General features: G+C 41.3%; 1 pseudogene; it reads right to left on the bottom strand.

The window, feature by feature from the left end:
• Positions 1 to 812: 812 nt before the first annotated feature.
• On the bottom strand, positions 813 to 1,589 carry LOC103649400 (translation initiation factor IF-2-like; annotated as a pseudogene).
• Positions 1,590 to 11,406: the final 9,817 nt, after the last annotated feature.

Here is an 11,406-nt window from a genome sequence, read left to right as displayed (position 1 = left end):
TTGTCACATGTAAATGTTTTTTAATCCCACACGTAGGATGAGCAAGGGATAAAAATGGGTCGACGTCCCATCTCTTGGCATGCGTGTGCAGGCCCCTGGTACGGATCCGAGCTCTCCGGCATTGCCTTGATGTCGTCGTCTCTGGAGGAAGCGTGCTGGTAGGGCTCTGAGCTCTCCGGCATCGTCTCGACGTTGTTGTCGTCTCTAGAGGAGGCGACTACTGCGCCAGCATCGTCACCTCCTTCCCTCTGCCGTCTCAGGTACATTGTAAGGTCCTCAAGAACCTGGTCTGTTAAGAGTCCTCTATGTTTATAAACAACCTATAGTTGGTCTAGAATTTTATTGGCTCCACTGCTTACGAAATTGTCATTACTGCTTTGTGTCTTAATCACACATTACATTACTTTGGATCTGATCAATGTTATTCCGATTGCTATGATCCTATCTACCAATGTGGACATGTAAATGCCAAACAGATGTGGCTGTATATAGGGCCTTAATATGCGCATGTTCCACTTAAGAAAGGTTGCTACAGAATCAGTTATAAGCACGTTTTCTTAAAACTAGCTCTGATGTATTCCTGCACCTCTATTGTAGTCCTCTACTGAATCCAATTTAAACAAATAGAGTGGCGTGGGAATTAAAAAATGAACAAATTAGCTCATAAATCTAAAAAACATTTAACAGGGAGAAAAACTGTAGTCGTACATCTGAAACTCGGCACACTCAGTTTATGAATTCAATCTAGAACTGGTCAAACAAATGATGTCCCAGTTTAACTTTAAACTGTTGTATTTCAATTCAAACAGTAATGGCATTTTAAAAGTGAAATGTGTATATCAAATGCTCTCATACCTGCCAGTTTCCTTGTCCTTCACCTGGGCTAGGATACTGACCAGAACCTCTTTGCCAGTTATCTCCACCATATGCTGGTCCAGCCCCCTGTCTGCCATCCCCACCGTAACTAGGATTCACACCAGGAACTCTGTTACCACCAGGATTCGCTGATGGACATACCTGCCCATAGTTACCAGGTGTATTAGGTTGACCATAAGATCCAGGTGCTGATGGTTGGCCATAAGACCCAGGTGCTGAAGGAGCAATAGATGTTCTCCTGCCTGCCCTTGCGAGAAGTTGCTACGCTCTTGGGGGTTGTTGTAACCTTGACCTTGCCCAGCTGGATTTACATGCCCTTGGTACTGACTTTGACTTCGAAAATCAGGTGGTCCATTGTAGCCTGAACGGTCTGTGTAATCATTCCTTCCTTCCAAAACCTCTACCATCATGACCACCTTGTGCATAATTCTGCTGTGGGGGCATAGCCTCTTCCATCTTGCTGCGAGCGGTATGTCTGGTAGTTTCCTTGCTGCGGCGGGTTGTTCTGGTAAGTGGTAACCACCTTGTGGTGGAGGACGGTTGTTCTGGTAATTTCCTTGCTGTGGGGGGCCATCCTGGTAGTTTCCTCGGTAGTTACGGTTCCTGTCAGTTCTTGATGGTTTGCTACAATGAACAGGTGGTGGTCTTGCTTTTCTTATGCTTCCTCTAATGTAAATTTGATTTTTTGAATAATTTCCCAGCTTGTCGACCATTAGAGGCTCTCCCACTCTTGGATCCACTGAAGCATTTTAGTGGTGCTCTGTTCTACTATCAAAGGTTAGCATGACTGTTTCTGCACTAGATCCCAAATGGCGGCCATGGCGTGGCGGCCTGAGGCAAATGGCGGCATGAAGAAGAAGCTGGAGAAGGAGTCGTCGCTGGACTGGGAGCTTTTCAATCTCAGGAGACGGCCATGTCAGATGCCTGGTACGAGGTGCTGTCGGTGCTGCACTTGATGGCCATGGTCTGCTTGCTGTAGGCCAACATCCTGCTTCTCCCAAGGTCATTGGCCAGTACAAGGCACCAGACCTATCCAGTGTGGGATCCTGTGGCACATCGGATACCTCGAGGGCTTAACGGAGATGTTTTGTGTTATTAATGGAATGTACTGGTTGAGTATCAGTTTGAACCGTAAGACATTGCAATATTTTCTAAAGATCTGTTAATGTTTGTAGTTTATTGTAATAGTCTTAGCATTAATGATGTCGTTGACATTACATTATTAAATTAAAATTATATATATAGAAGTTTGTATGGTATTGCAATGTAGTGTTGAAATGGATAGATTAAAATAAATAAAATTATGTATGACTAGGATCACAAATGGAACGAAATCTATTTCTCAAAAAAGTATAGCACACATTTGTACGTAAGTTATCGTGGTATTATATATTTCCGTTGCAAAGCACGAGCACTCACCTAGTAGAGGCATTAAGTTGACCTCAAATTGTCCGCCCTATATATATCTATGCGTGCACGCCTGCATGCTGTCCAAGAGCTCTTGGACGCCGACCCGCATATATCTCAAGCGGATATAGAATTATAGACTAATAGACGCTAGCATTTATATCTTCTATCTAAAAAGATCATTAGTATGAGTTGGGGATTTTCGTTTCCATTTTCACTGTATACATGAGACTTTGGCGACGCCCTTCCTGGCTTCCTCGGTGTACACCACGTGTTCACTGTAGATTTGTATACATGAGAGTTTCTAACATGTTTATTACACAAACAAACAAGCATATATATATACAAACACACAGTTCACACAAAAGGTAACCATCGGTTTTCCAACACCCTCCCAACTGGCACCATCCGCCTCTTGTAGCTCACCACCTCCCTCTCGGCTCCGGCGAAACCTTCATCCAATCGGTCCGAGGGAACGGCGACACCAGCCGGAGCTCGAAGTTCCTCGGCAGGTGGCTCCATATCACCTTCACCTGCATGATATATAGGGGGAACATGTCCAGGGTTCTCAATCGGTCGTACCCTCTCATATATATAGGGCGAAGGTCTGGATCCATTTCTAGGCGATAGCCAACAGATCCTACGTGATTAGATGGATAACCACGCACGAGATAAGGATAATCATCTGAGTCAATCTAATCATGAGGCACGGACCGTCCACCACTTTTGATGTTCAACAAGTTATATGCTTCGTAAAAGAACCCAAAAGTTGTAGTTTCCTAACAAGGTAGTGGTATGTAAAAACATGAAGACCTTCCTCAGAATTTATAAACTCATCGCTGGCATCAGTTTTGTTTAGATGTAGGCATTGTCACACCTAGGTTAGTTTAGATGCATGCAGAGACAGTGCAAAGATATTTTTTACGGTGGCTGGAGAGAGGATGAACAAATGGTAAGGAAAATGAACTTTATGACCTATTATATTTGGATTTTGGATTGTGGTGTTTGATGTATTTACGATTATTTGGACTAATGTTGTTTGCTATTGTATAAGTTATTGTTCAAATGGATGCAATGGAGCTCTTGGACTTAAGCAAAGTGATGATTTTAAGTAAGACATTATAAACCATGTTAAAAACCTCCACCATGACATCTTTGTATTTTTTTAACCGCTTACACGGCTTCTCTCTCTCTCCCCTCCCACCAGTTAGATCTAGAACTAATCCACCATGAACAAGCATCAACAAATTGAAAAATGGCACAAAAGTATTATTCGATGGCACATACTAACCTCCTGTGAAGACCTCTACAAGAAACAAGATCAAAACCTTACCCTTGAAAAATGGAATTCTCCTGAAGATGTAGACTTGGATGGGACTGAACAAAAAAAATAGTAGAGATTTTTAATTACTATGGATTTAAACACAGTCAATCACATCCAATCTACATGGATTGAGATAAAAACGAACATGTCCTAACAGAGAAATGCATATGGCAGCTATGTTAATCATTAGCAGAGGCAAACAACTTTATAAAGTCCACGTCCTTTAATCATAATGCAATGGTGATGGTTTTATTAGAAAACCTGTCTCTATTAATATACCTTTATTATATTAAAGCAACAGTCTCAACGGTCGTTCCGCGTCATTCTTTTCACTACACGACGGTTGATCTTTAGCGACCCTTATTAGGTACCAACTATTGGTTGCTAAAGGTTAGGGACCGACGGTCAGTCGCTAAATCCTTTTGTAGCAACGGTCGGTTGGTCGCTAAAAGTCTAGAAATTTAACAACTTATGGTTGGTCGCTATAGATATCGTCGGGGACTAGCGGTGGGTCGCTATAGAGCAAGGATCACTATCAAATCTTATAGCCTGAACGTACCTGTAGATGTTAGTGACTAAAAATTAATTAAAACAAGTAAACATTGATCGCTAAATTGCGTGGTGATTTATTTCTTTTTAATATTGCTTGTATGTTTATTTCATGGTTTGTTTATGTATGGACATGACTATAGTATGCAAATGTGTTCTTTGTGCTTATATGATATTATATTTGAGTTGAAAGTCGTTTCAAATCCTACATAAAGAGTATGGATAAACCATGGATCACAAGTGAATGACTTTCTATGGAGACAAAGGTTTATAAACAAGGAGTGAATGGTTTTCTAGCCTTTTCATTTAGAAATAATTTATTCAAATGTTTACATAAAAGAGTTGCATTCGTAATAATTTATTCAAATGTTTATTATTTATTTGGTAAAATTTTTATGATTTTTTGAGTAATTTAAAAATGCATTTCGAAATAAATAAAAAAAGAAAATCCTCCCTAACCCTAAGGCCCACTAGGGGCCCATCTACCTAACCTAGCAGTCGCACGCTCCCTGCTTCTCTCCCAGCCGCAGCCACCGCCTCTATCTCTCCCTTCCCTCTTCTCTCTGCCCTCAGCTCTCTCCTCCCTTCCCTCAGCTTGGCGCCCAGGCCGGCCAAGCCCCGCGGAGCAACCATGGCAGCGGCCTCTCGTCGAGCAACCATGGCAGCAGCGGCCTCCCATCGAGCAACCATGGCAGCGGCGGCGGTAACCCTCCTCCGCCTTCTTCTCGCCCGACTCTCCTACCACCTCCGCTCCGTAGAGGAGGAATCTGCGGCCGAGGCGGACGCGCCTAGGTCGTTCGTGCTCCCACAGTTGCCGTGGCCGAAGCTGAGCGTGAAGGAAGATGTGTGCCCGCAGTACTACGAGCTTGGTCGATATACATAGTCACAGCCACGCATTATGACCGCAAGCTATAATCATTGCATATTTCAATATTGTTTCATTCTGACGTTGGTTGCAATGGAACATACACGTCTCTGTGCGTTTGGAACCATACATCTATCTAATCGTTGCATCATCTCTTGTAGTGGAAGCACAATTGTTGGTATTGGTTCACTGGATCCTCCTGCATTCGTGTATGACGATGAAGACTACAAGGATGTTTTTGTGTCAGGTATGGCTCCATTGTTCTGCTGCACATCATTTTCATTTTTGTGCAGTCAAGAAGGATCCATAGTTGAATTGCCCAACACATAATACAAGCTGAAGTGCTTAGAGTGTGGTTGTGATCCTAAACAGATGTGAAGTTTGGTGCCGTCATTCTGAAGGGTTGATATCTTTGTGTGTAGAGGCTTGCTTGCTCACTCGCGACGAGAACGAGTGGTACAGGGAACCAATCTCGGCCAATGCCACGTCTAGCAAAGAAGGTTTGCAAGCCTCAGTTGCTGACTGATTAAGTCAGGTTCTGTATCAGTTCCTGTGACTATACAGATACAGAATTTGATCAACGCCTCGACATGGTAGGAAAGAACACTACGGTATTGGCGGGGATTGTTCATAAGACAATCTGGTTCTGAAATGGACCATTTTCATTATAGTAACTATTGATTTTAGCATCAAGTAAGTGGCAACATCACAACCCCTACAAGCTTGTGCTTTAAAACAAGAGGATACAAGAAGTTGGAGTGCTTTTGTGAAGGCTTTTGCGAATCACTTGAAGCGTTAGGACTTTTGTAAATGATTTTGTAAAGTGTTTGCAAATATGTGCAAAACATATAACATGTGTAGGTTTTGTGAATGATTTTGTTGTGGTGCTTGTTGATAGTTTATGTGATGTGGATCTATCATTGTGCAATACTAATTAAATTTGTATATCTATGTGATTATGTGTATAAAAATTGGTGATTTGTGATGCTTTTGTATATATAACAGTTGTTGAATGCTAATTAATGGTATATTATCATTATTAACGACTATAACTGGGGGCAACTTTCTGTTGGTTGCTAAATGTATAGTATAACGACTCATGATTGGTTGCTAAATCTATAGTACAACAACCCAGGTTTGGTCGCTAAATATACAATATTAGCAACGGACAGTCGGTCGCTAAAAAGATGTCGGTCGCTAAAGCCTTTAGCGACGACACTTACAGCGACCATCCTTATGGGTCGCTAAAAGTTTTTAGCGACCAACCGTAGGTCGCTGAAGGCCGTTTTAGCAACCAACCGTAGGTCGCTGTAAGTGAACCGTCGTGTAGTGTTTATAAAACCCCCTTTTATTTTTTTGAAATCAACCTGTGGCTCTTTACCTCACTCGAACGAATAGACAAATAGATAGCCCATAGAACACACCATCCCTTTCTCTCTCCACTATCTACGGCTCCAATCTCCTTCCCCTGCCTAATCGTCGCCCCTTTCTCCTGCCGGCTCACGCGCAGATGATCCGACCGCACGCAGGTCGGCGGGTTTACCCCTGATTTGCGTAGGAGGCTGTGGCTTTCCAGGATATGTGTCTATCGGCATCATGTTAAGGGTTGTGATTGGACATGCCAATCTGTAGCAGATGAATTACGTGTGTTTTCCCCAGATTCAACCTCGTGCGAATGAAAATACACGACAATAGATTTATCGAAAGCGTGTGCTAGCCTCTTATAATCATTTTTGCATACCCCCCAATGATCTGTTGCATTTGGTCTCGCTGCTCATCTATGTAAGCTCTAAGAGATTGAATTTAACTTGACTCACTTACCTTGGGGTAACTGTAGCAGGTCGGAGCGAAGCCAGATCAGTCGCCCACTGCCGGACGACCTTGTGATTCCTGTCCACTTTGAAGTTGACCAGGAATTTCGCCTGCGCTTTGAAAGGATCACGATGCCCAAGAGGGGGGGGGTGAATTGGGCTTTTCTAAAAATCAATAATATTTAAAACCTAAACAAGAGCCCAACTTCACCCCAACAACTAGCAATATGAGAATAATACTAGAAATACAACAATGCTAAGACAATACTTCAAATACTTGCTAAAAGGGAAATAGGATAAAACCTTTTCCTAAATGATTTTGGTGGTTGAATGTCCAACACAAATAATTGGACTAACTAGTTTGCTCTAGATTATGAGTTCTACAGGTGCCAAACGTTCAACACAAACCAATAAAAAGAACAAGTTAGGGTTCAAAAGAAAGGAGCAAAAAGGAAACCGAAGTGCTCCCTGGTCTGGCGCACCGGACTGTCCGGTGTGCCACCGGACAGTGTCCGGTGCACCAGGGGCCGTACACTCCAAACTCCTCAGCTTCGGGTTTCCCAGGCGCAGCTCCGCTATAATTCACCGGACTGTCTGGTGTACCACCGAACTGTCCGGTGCACCAGGGAGCAACGGCTACCTACGCGCAACGGTCGACTCTAACGGATGAACTGTGCAGCACAGTAATGCGACAGAAGTCAGAGCAGAAGGTTAGAGGGGCACCGGACTGTACGGTGCCGCATGAGGACAAAGCCTCCAACGGTCGACCAGCTCCAAGCCCTAATGACAGGGTGACGTGGCGGCACACCGGACACTGTCCGGTGGTGCACCAGACTGTACGGTGCGCCCATCGCTAGCAGCCTTCTCCAACGGCTACAATTTGGTTGGTAGCTATAAATACCACCCCAACCGGCCACTTCAAGGTGTGGGAGCCCAAGCAACATTCCAAGTCATATAGTTAACGTATCCAAGCCCTCCCAATCACCTCTATTCATTGATCCATCCTATACACAAGATTTAGACCACTACAACCAACACAAGTGCCACAAAAGAGAGGGCAAGCAAAAGAAAGCTTCTCGTGTGAGTTTAGCAATAGTGCCTTGTGAGAATCATTGAGAGAAAGTGTGTGCTACATCTTGTGTTCATTTGTGCGTGGAGTTTTGACTCCCATTGAACTTCCTCCAAAGTTTTGGAGGCTTGTAAAGCTAGCAAGAGACACCTAAGAGTGTGGTGATCCTTGCGGGGTCTTAAGTGATCCTTAAGAAGAAGAAGAGCTCGCCGGTCTTGGTGATCGGTGGAGAGAGGGAAAGGGTTGAAAAAGACCCGTCCTTAGTGGACTCCTCAACGGGGACTAGGCCTTCGAGGGCCGAACCTCGGTAAAACAAATCATCCGTGTCTCGTGTGTTTATTGCTTGTGATTTGTTTGTTCTCTCCCTTTCTAAGTTCTCTTGCGCTACTCTTTGCTAATATTATTTTGTGTTGCTTCAAGTTAAATTCACATTTAGAGAAGCAACTCCTTGCAAGAAAGAACTTGTGTTACTTCTCTTCTTATCTAAGCCCTCTTGCATTATTCTCCACTAACATTTCTAGTAGTATTGCTATTGATTAAATTCCGCACTCTTTGAAAACAATACTCGTTGCAAGCAAAGGACTTAGTTTTTATACTCCGATAATTGTGCATCTTGTTCTAACCACTAATCAAGGGATCTAGTTGGGGTGTGAAGTTATAATTTTCAGGTTTCGCCTATCCACCCCCCTCTAGGCGACTTTCAATTGGTATCAGAGCTAGGCACTTCATATTGAGTCTAACAACTCGAAGTGATGGCTCGAATAAGATCCCAAAAGAACAAGAAGACAACCCCGAAGGAGGTAACTCTTGAGATATTACTTCCCGATTGTTCTAATTATGTTTCATGGTCCACTAGGATACTAAATGCTTTTAGAACATAGATCCACGATTAGAACAAATTATAGACAAGAGTATCATACCCTCCAGTTATAATGGAAAAATCACTTCCGAGGAAGATCAAAGATGTATACGCTTAAACTATCTAGCTTTTGACATCTTAGGTAATTCTCTTAGCAAGGAAGATTATCATGCCTTCATAATTAGATATAATGAACCTATTCATGATGCGCATGATATTTGGACTAGAGTTAAAAACAAATTTGATGAGTCCAAACATGATGATCCATTTGATGCTTCTACTTCCTCTAGTTCTTGCGAAACTAACCCTTTGAAGGAAGAAGAAGAAAATGAACGATGGAGACCAAACGATGAATCCACCTCTCCAAAAGGTTTGTCTTCCAACTTTAATTCCCACATATGTTGTGTGGCTAATGAAAATGATAGTGGAAGCACAAATGAGGATGAGGAGGATGAAAGAAGCTTTATGCAACTCTACGCTCATCTAAGCCTAGAAGATAAGGCGGTCATCCTCAAACTTCTAAAAAGAGCGAGAGAGCAAAGCAAAGCTCATCAAATGCTAGAAGATATTCTCTCCATAAAAATGCTAAGCTTTGATGAGTTGACTAAAGAACATGAGGAGCTAAAGTGCTCTCATGTTGATTTGGTCCAGAGGTATGAAACTATTTCAATTGAGCAAGATAACTCTTTATATTGTATCGCTCAATTAGTAAATAGAAATGCCTTGCTTAAAGACCAAATGGAAAAGCTAAAAGTTGAAAATCTAGCTTTTCAAGAAAAACATGATATGCTTCTACGTTCTCATGAAAATCTTATGGATGATCATATCATGTTAACCATTGCTCATGAGGTTGTGATAGAAAACTTAAAATCCAAACAACCTCACTCATGCACATGTATTCAAATTGAAACTATATTACCATGTGCTAATGCTTGTTGTTCGTCAACAAGCAAATCCTCCTTTGAGCTAGAATTTGCAGGAACAAAAGATGATACATATCAAGAGCTCAAAGAAGAAAATGAGAGGCTAAAGATGAGCTTGACACAACTAAAAGGAAAGTGCACTGCTCAACCTTCTCAAGATAACAGTGATCACATGGTGAAGAAGCTTGAGACGGGATCAACCGTGGTATGCACCAAACCCCTTGAAGAAAATGTCAAGGACTTGAGGATTGCCAAGAGGAATGAACAAAGAAAATCAATACCTCTGCCAAAAGCCTCAACCGTGCCTCCATGCAAGGTAACATCCAAGGTAATAATCAAGCCACACTTCACACTAAAAGAAGTAAGAAGTGTAGTGAATGCTTTTAAAAGAGACACTCGATTAGATCATCTCCCTATATTAAAAATAGCTTGATTATTAACAAGGATGATAAACTTTGTTTTAAATGCTCAAAGAAGGGACACTTAATTAAGTCTTGTCCCCATTTAAAACAAAAAGGCATAGCTTTAGAAAAGAAAATATTCACTAACCATGTAGCAAGAAAGAAACAAGGAAATAAAAAATCTTCAAGACTTGAAGATCGCCTATGCTACATATGCCTAAAGAAGGGACATCAATGCAATGATTGTCACACTGGTAACTATCCCACTTCTAGCTTGTCAATTATCTCACATGTACTAGGCAACCCAAAATTGCAACTTGTGCTAGAAAGGTAATGAGTTTACCAAGTGCTAACACAAAGGACTTTTGGGTTCCTAGATCTTTGTTGACTAACCTTGATGGACCCATCAAGCGATGGGTACCAAAATATGCTTGATAATCTTTATAGGAGAAGGAGATGATATGAAGCCTTGGGGTGCTTGAGAGAGTCAATTCAATTCTTATTAACTCAAGCTATCAATCTTCAATGATCTATATATCCAAGATTGACCCAAAGTTATTTTGAATTATTATGTCTAAAACTCATATCATCTCGGGGAAGATATTAACGTTGTAGGAAATAAAGAATTATCCTGTGTGGAAAATCAAGGCCTACAACATGGAGGAAAGCCAAAGGATGGTAACATTTATGCTTTTAAAGTGCAAGTATCTTAAATTATCATTTCTTATGTGTCTTGTGTAGTCACATAGAAAAAGGAAGCACTTTAAATATTTTCAAATTATGTCACCATTCTTTGAAGAAATTCCTCTCATATGGTAGATTGCATATTCATCATTTCTATACTATGGCAATCTACATGCTTAAATTATTGTAAGTACCTCATGGCATGATTTACACTAATTATCCTATCATTGCCCTGTTCTAGATATAGAGAGATATTCCAAGTTCTTAAAAGAATAAAGTGTCATGTAAGGAATTCAAATCCTTAGGACACTTATAATGGGAATCTCTCTTTATAACTAGAATAGTGAGACTAATGTTTCTACTCAGTTGATCTAAATAGTCTCACATATAGAGAATGAGTTTCTCTATGGAAATGTGTAATCTAACATGAAAAGAAAATCAATCCAATGATTTATGATGTATTTCTTCTTGTTTAAATTGGATATGATTCTTCTATATTCATCGCTCTCCATGTTATGAATTAAATTTGTTCCCATAATCTTAAGGAATTAACTATGCTTGTTTTATAAGTTAAAACTGAGCATACATCATGGAATAATCTAGTTCATATTATAAAGTTTCCATGCTTTAGTAATCCA

Source organism: Zea mays, chromosome 2 (assembly GCF_902167145.1).
Source record: "Zea mays cultivar B73 chromosome 2, Zm-B73-REFERENCE-NAM-5.0, whole genome shotgun sequence".
Classification (NCBI taxonomy): Eukaryota; Viridiplantae; Streptophyta; class Magnoliopsida; order Poales; family Poaceae; genus Zea; species Zea mays.
This window is presented reverse-complemented; position numbering and strand designations above follow the sequence as displayed.